We start from the raw sequence: 22,342 nt of genomic DNA on the forward strand, positions 1-22,342 counted from the left end.
TACAGTACACAGAAGGCTGGGCACTCTGCCGTCTAGATGCAGGAGAGTGGTCCCTTATCTTTCTGATGACTGGGAAAATGTTTTTTATGAATTCACAGAATAAGCACTGATTAAAATGAGAGGCAGGGTGACCTAGTGGATACAGCCCAGGTCTGGTAGAGGACCTGGATTCTAATTCCAGCTGTTTCTTGTCTGCTGTGTGATCTTGGGCAAGTCACTTCACTTTTCTGTGCCTCAGCTACTTCATCCATAAAATGGGGATTGAGACATAGGGACAGGGACTGATAATTTTCTATCTATCCCAGGACTTACTGTAGTGCTTGACACACAGGAAGTGCTTAACAAATGCCATAAAACAAGTTCTTGTATGTGTGGATATATAATGAGCTGAAATTCGCCCCCTTTCTGGGATGTCTTCCAAGTGTGTTCAGGCCCTCTGGAGAGTTGCATTGATTCTTCCAAGCCTCTAGGGACAAAATGGTATGTTTCTGCTTCATTATCCCAAGGGCCAGTAATCATTTAAGATATAAGGTGCTAGAGAACCAATATGGCTTAATGTAAAGTCTGGGGTTGGGAGTCAGAGGTCATACGTTCAAATCTGGGCTCTGCCATATGTCAGCTGTGTGACTTTGGGCAAGTCACGTAACTTTTCTGTGCCTCAGTCACCTCATCTGTAAAATGGGGATTAAGCTTGTGAGCCCTGCGTGGGACAACCTGATTACCTTGTATCTATCCTAGTGCTTAGAACAGTGCTTGGCACATAGACAGTGCTTAACAGATACCATCATTATTATTATTATTATGAAATTATAGTTTCACCAACTTTGAGGTGGAGACATCTATCCATTCTCTTAGTTTGCAGACTGGGGATACTGGGAAAGAAAGCATGTGGGCTTTATTGGGATGCTGAGTAATTGGACTGGAGAGACTCTTTTTTCAAATTTCTATTTCTTGAAAAACTACCAAAGGACAACTGGGGTAAAATTTGGGGTGTTACTGTGTCTTCCAGATGTTCTTGAGTTCCCCTTGGATTGTGGTCTCTACAGTCTGAGAATCTGGTTTTACATAAGTAATTGACATTGCAGTGTACCTGAAAAATTAGAAATGAACTGGAAACCAGCCTGAGTTTTGCTCCCATTTGTGTGGGGGTGTGGCTAATTGATTTTAGCAGTTTTTTAGCTCCTCTGGGATGAGATTATGCATATAAAATGTAATGATGCTACTTTATTTCAGGGAGTTGTTGTGAAGTTTAATTAGGTTCCTGTATATGTGAATTTCTTTTGGATCCTGTTTGAGGTGTGCTCTACAAATGCTACATATCCTGTTGCAGATCTATCTGGAAAGTGTACAAAATACAAGTATTTTATATCATTTTACTTAGTATTATTTTCTAGTATGTTTAACTTAATCGTCTGACGGCCCAAGCTCACATTTTACTGTGAATAGAAAAATTACATGCTTTGTACCTGTAAAGATAGACAAGTTGAGCTCCCTGTAACTGAAGTGAGTCTGATTAGACTGCATCTGATTAGAGTTTCCGAAGCTGGTTGCCAAGGCTCTGACCAGGCTTCTGCAGGTGATTTTCTTTTTCCTTGTGTGTGTTTCCTGATGGAGCCTTGGCCTCTTTAAATGAGTTCTTGATTTCTTACCCTTGCTTAAGCAGGACAGCTCGTTAGAAAGAGTCATTTGGAAATCATTTCATGTGTTCTGTGACTCTTTGCTGATGAATTTTCACTGCTGTCACACTTCAGTTAGTTTTGAAAGGAGGGCCCCAGCAGAAAACTGCCTCTGTGGCCACCCCCATACCCTGGTGAAGATGGATTTCCTATTTCAGAGACAGGGCAGCATGGAAGTGAAAGTGCTGACCCAATAGGAGGGGATCTGCCTTCACCAAGAACCTTTGGAAAAAAGCCAGACCGGGGCTTTCCTAGCTGGTAGGGCATCCCTTTGGATAGACTCTGGAGAGCAGTGGATGTGGACATCTGGGGCATCTACAGGCTTCCTGCAGTGAAGCTGAGGTGAGACAACCCAAATTGTTTCATGTAAATCAACAAATAGCCGCTGCCCAAAGTGTCAGGACCAATGGGAGCTCCATGAGATATGTATCTCCTATGTACAGTATTTCCTCGTGGTTGGTTTTCATGGGAATTGGATGAATTCTGACTGAGTTTTCCCTTTTGAGCCTAATGGTAAGAAAAGCAGTGAAATGGGTTTAGGATGAAGGCTGGTACACAAGGGAGAATAGAGAAAATTCTATTGACTGATGAAAATGTTTAAAGGAGAGATAATTAAAATAAATCTCTCGCAAATATTGCAATAGATTTATACGATCCAGAAGAGGCATTCATTTCTCTTTAAGCCTTTTACATGTTTAAAGGCCACGGGTTGGATGAGAGAACATCTAAATTTCATATCCAGTTCTATCAATGAAATCTGGCTGGCCTTACATCAGCTCCTTTGGCAGCTTCTATAAGGACATAACTTTTATTTAAAATATTTATTTGAGAATAAGATTAATTCAATTTTATGTAAAAACAAAAATTATCACGAGTAGCTTAAGAGTTAATGGTGGGTGTCGGTTGTATGTTTGTGGGTGTTTTATCTGCTTTGGCTTCTCATTTCCTTAGATAATCTGAAATTGGAAGCATGTGCTACCTAAGCCCACTTGTACAGTGTAGTTGAATGTGTTATTGACCATTGTCCAAGATACTACCTAGAATATGCTAAACTGGGTGAACTCTTTATTTGTGTCTACTACAGTGCTCAGCACATAGTATGCACTTAATAAATACCATTCTTAACCAAAGATTGCTTTCTGGTGATTAGTCAAACTAGGCAAACTCAAACCTCAGCCACTAGCTTAGGAAAATCATTAAACCTTTGTGGACATAAGTTATGCAAAATGTAATACATACGGAAAGGCTTTTGAATGAGTAGATGTAAGGAAAGAGGTGCGTAAAGCATTTAGTAATAATTGTGATACATTTTAAGTTTTCACTATGTGCCGAGGACCACATTACGCCCTGGGGTAGTTACAAGATAAAAAGGTTGGACACAGTCCCTATCTCACATGGGGCTAACAGTGATGGAGAAAATGTGTATCAGCTTTAGGCAAAGCTATGTAGTTAGTTCTAGTTAGTGAGTGGCAAGTTAGTTTTAGCTATTATCTGTCTAAGGCAAACAGGCCAAAGGGGAAGTTTTCCTTGGCTGTCCACCAGTTCCTGCTTTTAAGAAATAGCACAAAGCATATTTTCCTTGACTCCTGTGATGATGCATGAAGTAGACATTTCACTCACTAAACCTTCAGGGGTTTTTTGTGTTTTTTTAATGGTATTTGTTAAGCGCTTACTGTGTGCCAGACCCTGAACTCAGTTCTGGAGTAGATACAACCTAGTCAGGTTGGACACAGTCCGTATCCCACATGGGGCTCAAAGTATTAATCTCAGATTTGCCCATGAGGAAACAGGTAAAAAGAAGAAAAGTGACTTGTCCAAGGTCACACAGCAAATAAGTGGCAGAGTTGGGTGTAGAGCCCAGGTCCTTCAAACTCCCAGGCCCTTGTTCTTCCCACTAAGCTATGCTGCTTCTCAGTTAAATAACTGTGGGTCATGGGATTTATAAAATCTCCCTCATTTCTCCTTCTCTGACCCTGCTTTTTACATAGCCTTCCTACATATGGAATTTCATTTTCGGTCAGTGAGAATTAATTCCATGTTGAGGACAGATATGTGATGTGGGAGGCACTCTGAAGTAAGGTCCAAGCCTGCAGTGTGGCTTAGTGGAAAGAATATGGGCTAGGGAGTCAGAGGACCTGGGTTCTAATCCCGGCTCCACCACTTGTCTCTGTGTAACATCAGGCAAGCCACCTCACTTCTCTGTGCCTCAGTTACCTCATCAGTAAAATGGGGATTAAGACTATGAGCCCCACATAGGACAACCTGATTACCTTGTATCTACCCCAGTGCTTAGAAGAGTGGTTGGTGCATACTAAGTGCTTAACAAATACTATTATTATTATTATTATCATTGTTATAGAAACTGATTCAGTACATAATTATTCTTATCATTGGGATAAGAACACTGGAATTGCAGTATTTTCAGAAATGAAGAATATTTACCTAAAAGTATATTTGAAGAATTGATTTTAATGTTCTACTTGGCAAATAGCTCATTTTAAAATAATCATGCAAACATGAAAATTAATTGTATTCAAAGTATTTTTGACAATTACCTGAGTAAGTGTTGGGAGTCAAGGTGACCATGTAAACTAAATCCAAAGGAAACATGTTGAAACAATCTAGTATTTCACTCATGGTTGTACATATAGGGTTTGTATGATAGGATGACAAAATCTTATCTACAAAATTTGGTGCTGAGCATACTATTATAATTCAAATTCATACTTGATTTGTTTTGCTATGGTTTGTCACTAAATTTCAGAAATATACTTCTCAGCCTTTTATGGATAGGACCAAATTCTTAAGAAAACAAAGGATAATTTTAGAAGTTATGGTTTTCAAAGATTGAAACTATTTCTGAATTTATATTCTCTAAGTATTTTGAGTGGAGGCAGGCCAAGGATTTTGACTAGTCTGAAGTTACCCTGCTCCAATTTTTGAGAAGACTATATGGTACATTATAAGCTCAAACATGGTTATAGTCCTGCTATTTTGACATTGTTTCTGATAAGTGAAGCAAAAAAAAAAAATTCCAGTGAAGGTGTTGACCTGCAAGCTTGACATGGGGATAGTACTGAGATTTGAAAGGGCCTGCATTACTATGTTCAGGTTAATACGTGTCCCATCATCATAGGGGAAACCCAGAATATTGATTCTGACTGGCCATGGAAGGAAACAACATTGATGAGATTGTAAAACTGAACTTCTAGCATGGGGAGGAAACATCTAGCATGGGAAGGATGAAAAGCCTACGTAAATATGGCCAGTATCTACCATGTAATAAGTCTTAGAGAGTATCTTCGAGCTCTGATTGTAGAATGTTCCTGTTATGTGTAAATACTCTCATAGATAAGTAGAACCCTTTGGTGATGGACATGTTCATTTACCGTCAGTTTTTCTTTAATAGCTTGCAAGGTTGTCCTAGAGTTGTATGCATAATCACTTGTCGGAGTCCTGACCTCTTCCACATTTCTGCAGTCTTTCTTGTTGTGGTTTTTCCACTTGATTGATGGATCTTTGGTTTGGATTGATGTTTGCGTATGGCAAGTAGGGATTGTGGATTCAGAAAGAACGAACGACTGGTTCAAATAACTTGTTGACCATGAAATCACTTAGGATTAATGGATGCAGAGAGGGGTAGCCAGAGGGAAGGTTTGAGTATATATAGACAAGTGAAGGGTGCTCTCTGGCACATCCATAACTTTTAGGGTGGCTGACAAGGAGGGCAGTCATCATACTCTTTCTCCAGGTATCATCACCTCACACTTTATTCCCACAACTGCCACTTCCATACATCCTCCCTAATGACTTTATGTGCTTAACTCAAGTATTATTATGCCATCCTATCTGTAATATATTTTAATGTCTGTCACCCACCTCTATTGTAAGCTCTGTGAGGGCAGGAATCATGTTTAAAAGGTCGTTGTGGAATGTGTCTACCAACTCTGTGATATTGTTCTGTCCCAAGCACCTAATACAGTGCTCTACACACAGTAAGTGTCAATAAATACAGTTGATTAATTGATATCTACTAATTCTATTGTACTCTCTGAAGGTTTCAGTACAGTGCTCTGCACTGTAGGTGTTCAATAAGTACTAATGGTAGATTGATTGATTACTGGGTAGGTAAGGAGAATGTGTGAGATTTCTGTACTGACAATAAAAAGATACTGTAGGGGAGAAAAGGTGACCTTCTTGTAAAGGAAAGAAGGTTTTGAATCGCAGGCCAGGCTCTGTGGACTACTCATCCCTCTGTCTTCTTGGCTGTTCAAGCGACAATTATTTGGAGGCGAGTCTCCTTTGTTAAGTCTAGATGAAATGTGGGTGAGTGCCAAGAACATTAGATCAGCAATAACTACATCTTATAACTCCTCAGTTCTAGAGATCAGCAGAAACTTTAGATCAGCTATCCAGTCAATTAGGAAGCAGCGCAGCTCAGTAGAAAGAGCATGGGCTTTAGAGTCAGAGGTCATGGGTTCGAATCCCAGCTCGGCCACTTGTCAGCTGTGTGACTTTGGGCAAGTCACTTAACTTCTCAGGGCCTCAGTTACCTCATCTGTAAAATGGGGATGAAGACTGTGAGCCCCACGTGGGACAACCTGATTCCCCCTGTGTCTACCCCAGCGCTTAGAACAGTGCTCGGCACATAGTAAGCGCTTAACAAATACTAACAAATACCAACATTATTAATTCAAGATATTGAGTGTTTTCACTTTGATTAATAAAATTTAAAAATGAACTAATTAAAAAATTATTAGTTTTATGGTATTCATTAAGTGCTTACTATGTGTCAAGAAGTGTTTTAGGTGCTGGGGTTAAATAATCAAGTTAGGTTGGACACAGCACTGTCCCACAAAGGGCTCAGTCTGCATAGGAGGGAGAGCAGGCATTGAGTCCTCATTCTACAGATGAGGAAACTGAGGCCCAGAGAAGTTGTGAGTTGCCCAAGGTCACACAGCAGGTAAATGGTAGAGTTGGGATTAGAACCCAGGTTCTCTGACTCCCAGGCCAGTGCTGCTTCCATTAGGCCATGCTGCTCTTCATTTTCTCCTTCAACTACTATTTTTTGTCTGTGCTATGATTAATTACAGGAGAATTAAGCTTCTTATTTGAAAGAGTTCTTCACTGATTAGCTATGAATAAAACAGAAACAGAATTTTCATCAGTGAAAATGGGAAAAAATAAATCTCCAAAAATTCCACTTTTTATTTCCAGGGACAGTTCCAAGTATTGAAAATTGGAATGCTTTATAAATTCCCACACCTGATATCAGCACAGTTGATTTTTCCAGGAACTATCCAGCCATTTTCTTTAATTTTTATATGTCCCAAATTTGAGGTGATCTAGAAAAAGAAAAACCTGTTCTGTGTTAAGGCCTTCCTACCTGTCCTTAACATTAATATGGAGTTTCTTTAACACATTAATAAATGCCAGTAGGTCTGTGCATCTGAAAGGCACAATTGGTGCTTTGCTGTAGAGGAAGGAGGTTGAGGTTAAGGGTAATACATCATATTGCTACTTAGCTAGTATTGTAATATGTAGATGTGAATGGACTGGCACACACAGACACATACTCACACACAAAAAAAACCACATCAAGTAAGCATCTGAGAATTACCTAACATGGAATGATGTAAGATTTGTATAAACACAGTCCACAAGTCAAAATACAGATGGCAGAGGACAAAGTAAAAACAAGAACACTAATCAGCTGCTTTTTACAATTGGACATCTTAATTCACTAAGAAAGTCTTTTACAAAAGAGCCACCCACCTCTAGTCAGCTCAACAGATGACTCTGCCGTTTGTCAGCTGTGTGACTGTGGGCAAGTCACTTAACTTCTCTGTGCCTCAGTTACGTCTTCAGTAAAATGGGGATGAAGACTGTGAGCCCCACGTGGGACAACCTGATCACCTTGTATCCTCCCCAATGCTTAGAACAGTTCTTTGCACATAGTAAATGCTTAACAAATGCCAACATTATTATTATTATTATTATTATTATTCAGTGCCCTCTACACTGAAATTTCAGTGGTCAGAAGGCATTTGCTATTAGAAACCAGCAGGTCTATCCCGAAGTACAGAGGTGGCAGTACTGACCAGAAAGTTATAGGCTTGCAAGGGAGATTGGATGGGCTTGGCTAAGGCCATTTGCTCAAGATTGTTTGCACATCATAGCTTTCAGCTGTCCATGGAGTAAACATAGGTGGCTTTTAGGTTTCTGACAAAGTCATTTTGGCCCAGGCATATGTGTTGGGAACTGACCGGAGGTTTGCTTCTAGATAGTTGTCATAGCAGCAGCTTGAACAGAGCTGACTGATCCAGGTGCCGGCTGGACGCTCCGAAAAAGTTCCACTCTATTGCAACAGATTAGAGTAGTAATAAAGTGGTAAAGATCAAGCTCTGAAGTAAAAGCCACTTCCCACCCTTCATTTAAAAAGGCATCTAATTCTGATACCTTTTAGGAAACATGCATTTTTAGGCATTGCCTATAATTTCCTTTTTAAAGCAGCATGGTAAAATTGAGGTGGCATGGGGTGGGAAAGAAGAGGGTTGAGAAAGTGGGGAAACATCTTTGAAACATGATTTTAGCAAAGATGTCCACCTGCAATAAGCCAGGGTTAGACTGCATTTCCTTGACAGCTCCAATCTATTTGCTCTTTTTGAAGAAGAGCATCTTCATTAGCCAGAGCTCTCCAATGTGTGATTGGATTAATTACTGGAATAGTCTTTGGGGGGTTTTGCCACTGTTTCTATTCTGGTAGGCAAATTTGCCATTAGTGTAGATGGACATGTCAGAAATAAATTCCTAGCGTAGGCAACTAAAAGGAACACCTATAAAACATTACTGTCAAAAATCAAAGCCATGATGCTGTAACAGACACAATTTAAAACAGGAAGTATATCTCCTTAGACAAATTATGGATAATTGCAGAACTCTTGTGAAATAATCTGATTTATGGCCTCATGTCAGGGAAGTTATGTATGCTTCTAGAGCCATTGTGTCTTAGAGAAAAAACAAATATAAAGGTTTTTGATCTCTATGAGAAAATGGAGAACTTAACTCCTAGCACTGCCATTAAAATATCATTCTAAATCTTTGTATTTTAAGTGGTCATTTACGGGGTGACAGTTCAGTCTGCAAGGAGGGGAGATGGGGGAGTTAAAGGCATATTTTTCCACACATTTGTGGTGTTTTCTTTCTCAGTCTTTATAGTCTGCTTCTCCCTGGATCGACGAAGAAAAAAATTTCAGCGTTCCTAAATGTGGTTTTAAAATTCTATTTTTCATACTGTTTACTCCTCCAGCTAAAATCTTGAGCGATTTTACCTGCAGATAATGAAAGGTGAAACCATATTTGGCAATGTTCTTAGACTTCTGAATGGAAGGTTTTTTGCATCTTACATTTTCTAAAGCAATTAGTAAAAGCACATTTCTTCTAGCATCAATTCAAATAAACCCAAAGAAATAGTACAGTGCCTGGCATGTAGTAAACACTTAACAAATACCCTAAAAAAAGTAATGCTCCTATTAGAAATATCTAAATATAAGCTACCGTCACACTTCTTGATTTGACCTGCAGAAATTGGGTTTTAAGGTCAAGTTTTCATTTCTTTCACATTGTTTTATATGTGAATGTGGTTATGCATTCTAGTCCTAATAGTGAGGAGGAATTGATAAATTTGTATACGAAACTCTTCATGGGTCCAGGAAGTTTTTGAAGAAAATCATTATGTAGAATACTTCATTTTAGAATCAACTTTACCTAACATTAAATGCCAACCTCACATTAATGGGGACTGTGGAAGGCAGAGAGGATTAATGCCTTTACAGCCAGATACCCTACTTAGTCTCTCTTGTATTCATGGCATAGAAATCTTGATGCCCACCCATCTGTTGCTGCTAATCATTTTCTTACATTGCTATTAAATTAATGGATGAAAAGACCAAAGAAGGTTGCTAAAGGGAAGGTTTGCATGTTTACAGAAAAGTGAAAGGTTTTCCCGGCACATCCATAGCCTTTAGGATGGAGGACAAAGAAGGCAGTCATCATACTATTCTCCAAGCAGCCTTTTATTTCTGACAGAGCCACAGGACAGAGTTGGTTAGGCCATTTGTCTGACCCCAGATTCACATTTCTTGTGAGAAAGGACTTGGGTTCTAATTCTGGTTCCTCTACTTGCCTGCTGTGTGATGTTGGGCAAGTCATATCACTCCTTTGTTTCTCAGTTTCCTCCTCTGTCAAATGGGGATTAAATACCTGTTCTACTTAGAATGCAAGCCCCATGTTGAACAGTGGCTGTGCCCAAGCTGATTTATCTTATGTCTAGCCCAGTACCTAGTACATTGCTTGGCACATAATAAGCCCTTAACAAATACTATTATTATTTAGTAGTACGATTATGGCAGATATCATTTCCAACATTTCCACATCCAGATTAACCTCCTCCACCTGACTGGGGGCTCTAAGTGGATAGAAATCAAATCTAGTTCGAAATTCTGCCAAAAAGACTGTGTCCATCTCCATGCTCAATCCGGGAAATGGTCTAGCAGAAAGCACCTCTACTGAATCAATCAAACACGTTTATTGAGCACTTCTGTGTGCAGAGCTATACTAAGCGCTTGGGAGAGTACAGTATAATAGAGTTGGTAGACACGTTCCTTGTCCACAACAAGCCCATAGTCTAGAGACAAGGGATGGGAAATAGAAAGACCAGGAGTCAGGACAGTAATAGGAAAGGGCCAGGAAGAAGCGTAGGGCTGTTAGCATCCCTGGCAGCATCTGGCATTGAGACCCCCAACGAGGAGGTCATAAGAGCTCTGTAGTCATTACTGACTAAGTGGAAGCTCTGTGTCATGAAAGAATTAATGCAGCTTTAGAAAAATGCCTATACACTCAGAGAGGAGTCTAACTATACAGTCAGAAAATCTGACTCATGTTTGTAAGGCAAGTTTTCAACTTAAGTATGATATTATTAGAATGTGAGCACCAGACAATACTACGTAACCTTTAGAGTTCACAATGCATTTTTATTGGATTGCAGGCAAATGGAGTTTTAAGAGTCCTAATTCCTGTGCTGAACTATTCAATTAATAGATTCTCTGCATTAAGGGCTGGAACTTAGTCTAGCAGAAATGCTAAAGGTCAGGGATTTAATATTCACACAGGTATGTGCAATGAATTTTGATTTAACTCAGAACAATAGAAATTATATTGGGGGTGGGGGGAAGTAGAGGGTCATACAAGGATCAGAAGCAACGAAGGGGGCTAGTAAATTTGGTGATAGTTTGGGCCTTGTTTTTTGAGTGCTTAGATTGTAATTTCAGTGGATCAGCTAGCATCACCAGAACATGCAAATCGTAAATTGTATGTTAATCCAATGAAAAGAAGAGCAAGCCTCTGGAATGAATACTTCATTTAAAAAAATCATCTATTGACCTGAAAAATGCTTAAATGGTTTGTTGTTGCCTGTAGAAAATATCACAAAGCAAACAGTTCCATTTGTATCTGAAATGAATGATAGGCACCATTTCAAAGAGTCGATTGTACTCAAACAATTGATTTCCTGGTTTTAGCTTCTGCTCCCAACCTTTGCCCAGTGGAGCAAGACAAATTAGAAGTTCACCGCACCTTCAGGAACCTAAATCATTTCAGTTAAGTGTGAGAGTGGTCAAAAGCATAGCAGTTACTTTGTTTTTGAAGTATCTGCCCCACCCTCTGTTAACTGGAGGAGCTATCAGGTTAGGTACTTGGCAGTGTGATATTAATGATCTCCTTTTCAGTTAAAGAGCCAAACAGTATAAAACCTTTGTACAGTTCGAGAGTAAAAAGCCAATCACATAATTTAAACTGTAGAGGAGTGGGGTAAGGAGAGGAGGAAAGAAAAATGGATGGGGGAGAAGAGAGAGAGAGAGAGAGAAAAAATAACTTTTTTCCTAGTTCTTTTCATCTGGGAAAGGAGGAGGGTATGTATCAGAGATGCAAAGCCCTGAGCCTGCCATCTCACTCACCCCTTCCTCCTCACCCTCCTCCTCCTCCTCCTCCTTCTCCTCCTCCTCTGCCACTGTACTGCTCTGGACCTGGCTGGCATGGAGAGGGAACCTTTTTCTCCAGCATATGTGGGACCCGAAGAAAGTAGGCATGTTGCCCAGCAATCCATGGTGGGTAAGTGGTACTCTTACCTGGTCAGTTTGTCTGGCCCACCTGTGCACTACTGCTCTTTGTATTGGTGCCAGGAAGGCAGGGGATGAGGGAGAGAGCAGTACCAGATCACCCTGCTGTCTAGTGAGGATGATGGACAGTGCACCGGTCCCTGGCCTGTATCAGTCAGGCAGTCAGCCAGTCCTATCTACTGAGCGCTTACTTTGTGCAGAGCCTGTACTAAGTGCTAGGGAGAGTACATACATATAACAGGGTAACAGACACAATCCCTGCCCACAATGAGCTTACAGTTTATGGGGATGGCACCGCATCCTGCTGGCAGAGGGTCAGGACCGGAGCTGCCATCTTAGCTTCCCACAGCCCCAGCAGCACATACCTGGGAGCCTGGAGACCTGGGTTCTAGTCCTGGCTCTGCTACTTGGCTGAATGACCTTGACTGAGTCTCTTAACTTCTCAATGCTCACTTTCCTCATCTGTAAAATGGGGATTAAATCCCTGTTCTCACTCTCCCTTAGACTGTGAGATCAGTGTGGGACAAGGACTGTGTCGGATTTGATTGTACTGTAAAATTTTGGTATTTGTTAAGCGCTTACTGTGTGCCGAGCACTGTTCTAAGTGCTGGGGTAGACACAGGGGAATCAGGTTGTCCCACAAGGGGCTCACAGTCTTAATCCCCATTTTACAGATGAGGGAACTGAGGCACCGAGAAGTTAAGTGACTTGCCCAAAGTCACACGGCTGACAAGTGGCCGAGGTGGGATTCGAACCCACGACCTCTGACTCCAAAGCCCGTGCTCTTTCCACTGTATCTATCCTAATGCTTAATACAATGCTTGGCGCATAGGAAATGTTTAACAAATATCATAGTAGTAGTTATCCTTGTTAACTCACAGTGCATCATGGGCTACTTATTCCTGCCCCAAAAGCTATGAGGGTAAAGGTGATGGTAAAGGTCTTGATACATCTGGTATCAAGAAGAGCTTTGAGACTCCAACCCTTCCTAAAGCTTTCATTACAGTTGAAGTCAGCCTTACACACCATCACACAGTTCCTCACTCTCACTACAATCCTCTCATCCCTCCATTGCCAAACAAAAGGAAGAGGAAAGTAAATATTGATGAAAATTAATTGAAAATGTGATTTTCCTTTTAGAGGTTTAACCCATTTGTGCACGGCAACCTTTGTGTGGAATGCTGACATGTTATGTCTTGGGAAAAAGTTGTTGCTTTTTAGATGGCCTTGACAGTTGACCAAATGAGTGAAGTGGGTGGTTTTTGGAAGATGAAAAAAATGGCACTCTGTCTGAGGCAAACATCTTCAGTTCATGTCCACAGCAGTTAGGGAGGTAGGTCAGAATCCAATACTGGTGAGAGGATTGGGAAAAAAGGAATTTAATCAAGAGAAGAAGCATCACTGAGGATTTTACATGGTTCCTTCTCCAGCAAGAAATTCCGCTCTCTTGTGAATATACCAGTTTTAAATATTTCCAGAGTCCCAAGGCAACCTGAAAATGTAATGCCCCAGAAGTCTTAAACAAATCTTTCTAAAAACCTGTGAAGTCTCCCTTCTGCTCTCAAAATTAAATTTACTTCATTTTCCTTGGTTTGGGATTCTGTGTTGCTGTATCAATAATAAGTATGAGCTAACAAGGAGAATGAGAAAATGAGCTGTAGGAATGTAGTTTTGCCAGGTACCAATGAGTTTGGTTTTGAGATGTGCTATGGATCCTCTTTCCAGTTCATGTTCCTATCCTTTTCCTCCCACACCCCCTTTAGTTTGCCTCTCTCCTCTCTTGGGGGTTGATGTCATCTCGAGAAGGTGCTAAAGTGACAGTCCTTATAGTAGAGCCCAAGGCACAACTCTCTGCAGCAAAAGGAACTTGACGGCAGTTTCCAGCTCTTGCTCCTCCCAGAGGGGGCCAGTCAACATTGAGAAGGAGCTAAGCTGGGGCCCTGAACACTGAAACTGATTGTGAATCTGTTTTCTTTCCCCTTCAGTCCTAGTCTCTCGAGATCTGCTGTGTTGATGAGTGGCCAGCCCCTCTTCCAATATGGAGCTTTGTGACTCTTTCTGCCCTCTGACTTCAGCTGGGGAACAGCTGAGGAAGAAGCCCAGGCTTCTGAATGAACCACCGTTTTGTTTACGCTTGGTTGTTTTTACGGGCAATAACAGTGACTCTCCTCATCCTTTTAGATTGGAGGTCTGGCTAGAAAATTGAACACTTGCTGGACGTTTCCCATTCCATCAATCAGTCATATTTATTGAGAGCTTGTTGTGTGCAGAACACTGTACTGAACTGTTGTGCTATGGAGAGTAAAATGCAACAGAGTTAGTAGACATGTCCCCTGCCCACAATAAGCTTTCGGTTGAGAGATGAGCTTATAGTCTACAGTCTTTTCCCATCCCGGCAAGCTTCCACACAGGCTTGTACATATAACCAGGTATCCTCCCTGTGCACCCTTACACATCTTACAGACTCAGCGGTCCTGAACAGGGATCCGTGGTGGTACAAAGTATAGGATGCAACTCAAACCAAACATCGATGAATTGCATTGTAATAAGAGTGGTATTTGTTAAGCACTTACTAAGTGCCAAGCATTGTAGTAAGCTCTGGGGTGAGACAAGATGATCAGGTCTCACATGGGGCTCACAGTCTAAGTAGGATGGAGAATAGGTATTGAATCTCCAAGGTCAGATAGCAGGTAGGTGGTAGAGTCGGATTTAGAATCCAGGTTCTCTGACTCCTCGTTCCATGTATTTTCCACTAGGCCAGGGATTATTAAAAAAAACAAACTCTATTCTGTGATTCCTTGGAAGTAGTTGGGTCAGCATGGGGCAGACTAGCTTGAGAGAGCTCCCTTGGTGACACAGATACATCCCTGCATGAGCCACATTGTCTTAAGTTGTTGGTGGGCATGGGGAGAGTGGAGTCACCATTTCCAAAGGTTGGTGGTGGGAAGGTCACGGTGCCCATGTTTGCCAGCAGCAGAAATCGCGTTTGTCTCGAGAAGGGGCCTGGCAGCTCCTGAGATGATATGGATACACTTTCACGGAGCAGTGGCTTAAAATGAAAACTGTAATAGTCCTGAAACCCCATGGCTCTAGAGCAGCAGACCGACAGGTCAGGTGAGGGGAAAAAACCAGGCAAGAGAATATGAAATGGGCTGTCACCAACCCCTGAGAGGAGTGAGAAGCTTACAGTGTAGTGGAAGGAGCATGGTCCTGTGAGTCAGAGGACCTGGATTCGAATCTCAGCTCTGCCATTTGTATGCTGTGTGACTTGGGAAAAGTTGCTTAACTTCTCTGTGCCTCAGTAACTTAATCTTAAAATGGGGATTAGACCTGTGAGTCCCATGTGGGGTGTGGACTGTGTCCAACCTGATTAGCTTGCATCTACCCCAGTGTTTAGTACAGCGTCTGGTACTTAATAAGCACTTACTCCATAGAATTACTCCATAGAATTGTAAGGTACATGGACAAATCCATACACTGTCCTGGACCATTCAGGAAAAGCTTGCTTATTGTACTTCTACAACAGTCTGACTCAGAGCTTCCCATTCAGTTTTCAAAATGGATCCTCTTTACCCCTGAAGCTTCAGGGCTTTACCTGAGGTTCTTTCCTCCCACCTCTCATTCCGTACCTATTCTCCATTTCCCAGGTCTCCCCTGACACTTCCCCCCGCATCTCCTCTTTCCTAGCACAGCCCTGCTAGCACAGTCTAGAAGATGGAGAAGTGGAATGGGATAAGAAGGCTCCAGCCCTGGTGATATGAAGTGTGTGGGCTGGGTTATAATAGATCAGCGAGATATTTTAGGAGGGAGAGAGCTGGTTGAATGCCTTAAAGCTGATGGTAAGGAGTTTCTGTTTGATGCAGAGATAGGTGGGCAACCACTGGAGGTTTTTGAGGAGTGGGGAGTTGACTGAGTTTTTTTTTATGAGAATGTTCTGGACAGCAGAGAGGTGTTTGGACTAGAGCAGGAAGGGACTGGAGGCTGGAAGGTCAGTGAGGAGGCCGATGCAGTAGTTGAGTCAGGGTAAAAGTAGATTTCAAAAAAAGCCCTTCATTGAAGACTAATATTCCCGTATTTATAGTCATTGGCATTTCAGAAAGAAATGCAAGAAAACTTGACCAGTCACTAAATTACTTTTTCATTTTTTTCTAATACCTCATGTGCACTTATATGTAAGGACATAAGTATGTGGAGTTTGGTTAGAGAAGATGGGGTGGATTCTGGAGATGTTGTGAGGGAAGAACCAACAGGATCTGGGGGCAGACTGAATATGTGGTTTGAATGAGAGAGATGAATCCAGGATAATGCCAAGGTTATGGATTTGTGAGACAGGGAGAGTGGTGGTGTTGCCTACAATGATGGAAAAGTCTGGGGTAATACTCACTAGGGTCTTTCTTCCAGATTATATTTTGTGGCTAAATATTTGCTTTGTGTTTATATAAGTTTTTAACAAAATGAATGCAGAATCCATTTTTCAGGTTGTTTATTTTTTGGTTTACTTTTTTTCATTTTCAAAAAAAATCTATTTGCACCTGAGGCTACAGCTGAAAGCAGATAGCAGGTATCAAGCACATGAAAGGCAAGATTAATTCCTTTTTATAAATTAGCAGTTGTACCTCAACGAGGCATTCTTGAAATAGATTTGCCACACATTAGACATATGAAATGAAAAAGAACAGCAGCCTAATATCTATAATTCATTATATCCAATTTTATAAACATGAGTCACTGAAAGGTTTCCGAAATACAGGCTGTTCCAAATAAGAGTGAGAATCCACCTTCTAAAGCGTCTTTTTTTTCTGCTTGCTTAGCTGAATGTATAAACTGCGGAAACTGCCATATACATGTAATTTATACCTGGGGGGCACTTAGCCAAGAGCACTAGCTGCTTTAAGTCTGTCTCAGAAGTTGCCTGTTGTCCACCTACGCCAAGCCCTAAGAAAGAGCCCAAGTGGGTAGCTGTGGGAGTGGGATGGGCATGGGGTGACGGGAGGGTCTGCAGTGGAAAGCTTTTACTTCCTTGGAAAGTTCAGAGCTGCCCTTTGTAGCTCAGAAGTTAGTGACTCAATTCTTCTGGGAACTGTCACCCATGTCCGTGGGCAAAAGTGCTGGAGTAGCTTTTAAAGAGGCCCGACCCTGTGGAGAGAGGTCAGAATGCTCTTTGCTGCCAGCTGAGGGGCAGACCCAAGGAACCAGTGTGGCTTCACCGAAGGGATCACAGTTCCCTGGAAGCAGCAGGGATCTGTGGCAGGAAGGTCAATGCCTTCGGGTTCTCAGGTCTCAAGGAGACCCTGACAGTCCTCTAGGAGGGGGATAAAGAGGGTGGGGAAGAGTGAGGAGTGAGGTGGGTGATGCTGACCCTGTAGGCGACTCCCATGGCAGAGACATTCCCAGAATTTCGGGCCTGTTGTTCTGTCAGAAATCTTCTATTAAGGGGAGGGACACAGTGATGAGAGGAGGTGGGGAAGGATTCTTTTCTTATGCAGGGGAGAATGGAGAGGCAAAGCAGGTGCGATGTTAATAGTTAAGTATTAAATCCTCCTTGAAGCATTCATTTGTATCAATTTAAGGCTGCCCGTGGACTTAAAATCAAGTTGGCTCTTGTAAACCAGGAAAAATGGTGAAAGTTGGAACCAATTTTCTCATAGAAATAGTGGTACAGGTACAGGTTGGGTTTTTGAAGCAAGGTTGAATACTCTTCTTATACCACAATTACCCAAAATTGTATTTGCAGTCAGTTATAGGTGACCAACTTTGCTTCATGAGTGTGTTTATATTGCATCTCCATGAAGGAGTAGCAGATCATTTATTGCACTGGAATTAAAATGGATGTGTCGACCTCCTCTGGACCTTAGTAACTCCACCTTACAATCTTCCGTGCCCTCAGCTTCTTCTAGGTTTCATCTCTTTGCACTCTTCACCATGGCTTTATGCATTGATTCCCCATTTCTCCACATTTCCCTTGTGCTCCTCTCCCTTCTACCTTTACCCTTAGAGCTTGTGCCTTAAAGAATGCTGGAGTTTAAGTCAAAACTGTTATGTTGAGCTGAAACAGGGTGTGCATTTAGAGATGTTGAAAGTGCCTTCCACTGTAACTCAAAGCATCCCCTACCGAAGTCTGTATAAATCATAAGCAAAGATTTTTTGATTGAGATATGGCAGGCACCAACCATAGCCCCTTGTCTACAAGGAGAGGGAGTAACAATGGGTCAGCACATCAGATGACAATCCCAGAGTTGTAATTTACCCAACAACAGGTGCTCCAGATGTTTGGCCTGCTTCCCTTCCTGTCCCATGCCTTTGGAAGAAGCACGCTTGTACTGTTGCTTAACTGATGATCACAGGCAATGTGATTCACCGGCATTACCTCAGCCCTAGCATCAAGAGGAAATGCATTTGAATGACAGGTTGTAGCTTCAGTCATGGCCCCAGGAAATCCACCTGTCAAAAGCAGCAGAGTAGCACAAACATGGTTTGATTCCCCTAGTGTGATTCCAACCTCCTTCACAAAGGGAGATGCCAGTATCATTACCAGCCACTAGAATAGCAACCAGAAATGAAGCTGGGATCTGGTAAGGCGGAATTTGCAGGTAAAATAAGAAGAGAAGCAGTGGCAGAGGACAGGCCCTCACACAGGTGGGTTTTCATTGTTCTCTGCGGGTTAGGTTTGCCACGCCACTTAGAATTCATCTTTCAGCTTCCCAAAACCAATTCTGTAGGAAAAAAACCTCACTGTAGCCAAACATGAAATCCACAGTAGTGATAAGGGCAAGAAGAGAAGGAAGAGTTGCAGCACTCACAACAAAGAAGCCTGAGGCTGAACAACTCAGTGTGGATTCCAGTGTGCCAGGTGATCACAGGATTCCCTCAACACAGAGAGAACCAGAAATAATCCAATATAAGGCCTCCTCTGATGGCCCTTCTGCTCCCTTATCTCAAACCTTCCCAGTAGAAACCTGATTCACATCTTAGCCCTTCGGGACAGAATGTGCTCTTCCCTGGAGGTGCCCTTTGGCATCAGCAGCTTGGGGTCGCTTTCTGTCAGCACCCCTATGCTGAATACAAAGTGCCCAGCTAATCAACTCCTTTGGGTTGCTGGTCTGGGCTTCACATAGAGGCTGAGACATCATGAGAGGAAACCTCCAGCATTGGTTTTACATCCGGCTGAAGGTTTCCTTTGCTCCAGTCGCTGAAAGGCAGACCCACAAAACTGCCTCACTGGCAGTTGAACAGCAGAAGTTAAGGTAGAGAGAATTGCCCTCCCCTCCCCGACCCTCTGCAGCTCAACCCCGCTTTCCCTCATCCCAGTTCACAGCCTACCTGTATCAGGAGTGGGACCGCTGTAGAACCAGTTGTCCAACAACACCTCCTCGAGGAAAGAGATGCTCACAAGTGGAAAAGACAATATGCAGTTCTTTGATCAATCAATCAATAGCATTTATTGAGTGCCTGCAAGGTATGGAGCACTCTACTAAGTGTTTGGGAGAATATGGTAGAGATAGAAGAGACATGATCCTGGCCCTCAAGAAGTCTACAGTCTACTGGGAAAGAAAGAAATGAAGATAATTTACTGATAGAAGGAAGCAGGAAAGGTGGCTATGTATATGAGATATTGCTTCACCTGCCCTCTGCCAATTTCCAGAGACACCAAGGAGGGAACATCTCCAGAGACACCCCTGGAAGTAAAAAAAGCAAAAACAAACTACTGACCGGCTAATATTCTCCAGCCAGGGCCCTCACTGCCCTCACATTGCCCTGAGACCCAGATGCTGGCCCTAGTAGGTGGCTGGAGTCACAGTCCAAAGGATTTTTTTACCCCTGTGGCCCCTGGAAGGAATTGTTGTTCATCCAGTGGCCTTCAAACACTTCTTTGCACCTAGCCAGCACTATCAGCAGTATCTCATATGAAGGAATACTTTATTGCAGGAATTGATGTCGACGGTAACTGAAATCTATCAAGTGTTTACATTCAGTATGGACTGCCTTATTCTGCCGTGTATCCCTGCGCCTTGGGTGACCATGCTATAAAGGCAGTCCAGGGGAGAGCAGCAAAGTTGTATTTGTACCCCAGTGTTTTCCTACATTCATTATTATTATTGTTATCATTATTATTTCAGTACTATAATTTTTCATATTTGTTAGGCACTTACTATATGTCTAGTACTCTTCTAAGTGCTGGGACAGACATAAGCTAATCAGATTGGACACCTTCCTTGTCCCACACAGGACTCAGCATCTCAGTAGGATAGGGAACAGGTATTTAATCCCCAGTGAAACAGTAGAGGAAACTGAAGCACAGAGAAGTTAAGTGGTGTGTCCAAAGTCACACAGCAAGCAATTGGCAGAACGAGACTTAGAACCCAGGTCCTCTGACTCCATGCTTTTTCTACTTGGCCACCTTACTTCACGTTCATTCAATAAGCAGATGGGCTACAGAAACCTGTATAATCTCTTCTTTTAATTGACTCATCAAGAAGCTTTGAGATAATTTTCAATAAGCTCCTGAGACATTTAACTGTGGCTGCAAAACTTGATTCAACCCCACCCCACCACCACCTTATCACTAGAGCCCTGCTAGCAGCAACCCTATGCATAATTGTCGCCCACACTTAGATGCTTGGGTTTGTCTCCCCTGATTTGGTGTGTGACCAGTGTGATCCCCCTGACTGAGGTATGAACTCATTATTATTTGATGTCTGGTTATTTGCGCAGCCATCCTGCTCAAAATTATAATGTTGCAGCTCAAGCAGGGCCACTTTTAGCCCAGCAGCAACTTCAGTGTAGATGGAAGACTGGTAATTGTATTTTGGGGGGCGCATGCGCACATGTGTGTGTGTGTGTGTGAGTGAGAGAGCATGCTTAGTAGTGGGGATGGAGAATCATGACTTGATACTGGTGGGTGTTTGAGACAGCTGCCCTTTGATCCAATGTGCAAAGTATCCTGATCTGTATATGTGTTTGCTTGTTTGCTTTTTAATGGTATTAAGCTCTTACTATGTGCCCACTAGACTGTAAGTGCATTGTGGGCAGGGAGTGTGTCTACCAACTCTGTTGTAATGTACTCTACCAAGCACTTAGTAAGTGCTCAGTGTTATTGCGATAACGATGCTAGGCACTGTAAAAAGCGCTGGGGAAGGTGCAAGATAATCAGGTTGGACAAAGTCCATGTCCCACATGGGGCTAACAGTCTTAGTTGCTATTTTACAGATGTAGTGACTGAGGAAAAGATAAGGTAAGTGACTTGTCCAAGGTCATTCAGCAGACAAGTGGCAGAGATGGAATTAGAATCCATTCATTCATTCAATAGTATTTATTGAGCGCTTACTATGTGCAGAGCACTGTACTAAGCACTTGGGATGAACAGGTCGGCAACAGATAGAGACAGTCCCTGCCGTTTGACGGGCTTACAGTCTAATCGGGGGAGATGGACAGACAAGAACAATGGCAATAAATAGAGTCGAGGGGAAGAACATCTCATAAAAACAATGGCAACTAAATAGAATCAAGGCGATGTACTATTCATTAACAAAATAAATAGGGTAACGAAAATATATACAGTTGAGCGGATGAGTACAGTGCTGTGGGGATGGGAAGGGAGAGGTGGAGGAGCAGAGGGAAAAGGGGAAAATGAGGCTTTAGCTGCGGAGAGGTAAAGGGGGGATGGCAGAGGGAGTAGAGGGGGAAGAGGAGCTCAGTCTGGGAACGCCTCTTGGAGGAGGTGAGTTTTAAGTAGGGTTTTGAAGAGGGGAAGAGAATCAGTTTGGCGGAGGTGAGGAGGGAGGGCGTTCCAGGACCGCGGGAGGACGTGGCCCAGGGGTCGGCGGGATAGGCGAGACCGAGGGACAGTGAGGAGGTGGGCGGCAGAGGAGCGGAGCGTGTGGGGTGGGTGGTAGAAAGAGAGAAGGGAGGAGAGGTAGGAAGGGGCAAGGTGATGTAGAGCCTTGAAGCCTAGAGTGAGGAGTTTTTGTTTGGAGCGGAGGTTGATAGGCAACCACTGGAGTTGTTTAAGAAGGGGAGTGACATGCCCAGATCGTTTCTGCAGGAAGATGAGCCGGGCAGCGGAGTGAAGAATAGACTGGAGTGGGGCGAGAGAGGAGGAAGGGAGGTCTGAGAGAAGGCTGACACAGTAGTCTAGCCGGGATATAACGAGAGCCTGTAGCAGTAAAGTAGCCGTTTGGGTGGAGAGGAAAGGGCGGATCTTGGCGATATTGTAGAGGTGAAACCGGCAGGTCTTGGTAACGGCTAGGATGTGTGGGGTGAATGAGAGAGACGAGTCAAGGATGACACCGAGATTGCGGGCCTGAGAGACGGGAAGGATGGTCGTGCCATCCACGGTGATAGAGAAGTCTGGGAAAGGACCGGGTTTGGGAGGGAAGATGAGGAGCTCAGTCTTGCTCATGTTGAGTTTTAGGTGGCGGGCCGACATCCAGTTGGAGACATCCTGGAGGCAGGAGGAGATGCGAGCCTGAAGGGAGGGGGAGAGGACAGGGG

At 42.8% G+C, this 22,342-nt stretch overlaps 1 protein-coding gene across 10 annotated transcripts in view; it reads left to right on the top strand.

Moving 5' to 3' along the window:
* The window catches only part of NOL4 (nucleolar protein 4), a 235,342-nt gene that overhangs the window by 181,469 nt on the left and 31,531 nt on the right, over window positions 1-22,342 (top strand). The gene's annotated exons all lie outside the window — the stretch shown is intronic.

This window comes from Ornithorhynchus anatinus, chromosome 7 (assembly GCF_004115215.2).
Source record: "Ornithorhynchus anatinus isolate Pmale09 chromosome 7, mOrnAna1.pri.v4, whole genome shotgun sequence".
Classification (NCBI taxonomy): domain Eukaryota; kingdom Metazoa; phylum Chordata; class Mammalia; order Monotremata; family Ornithorhynchidae; genus Ornithorhynchus; species Ornithorhynchus anatinus.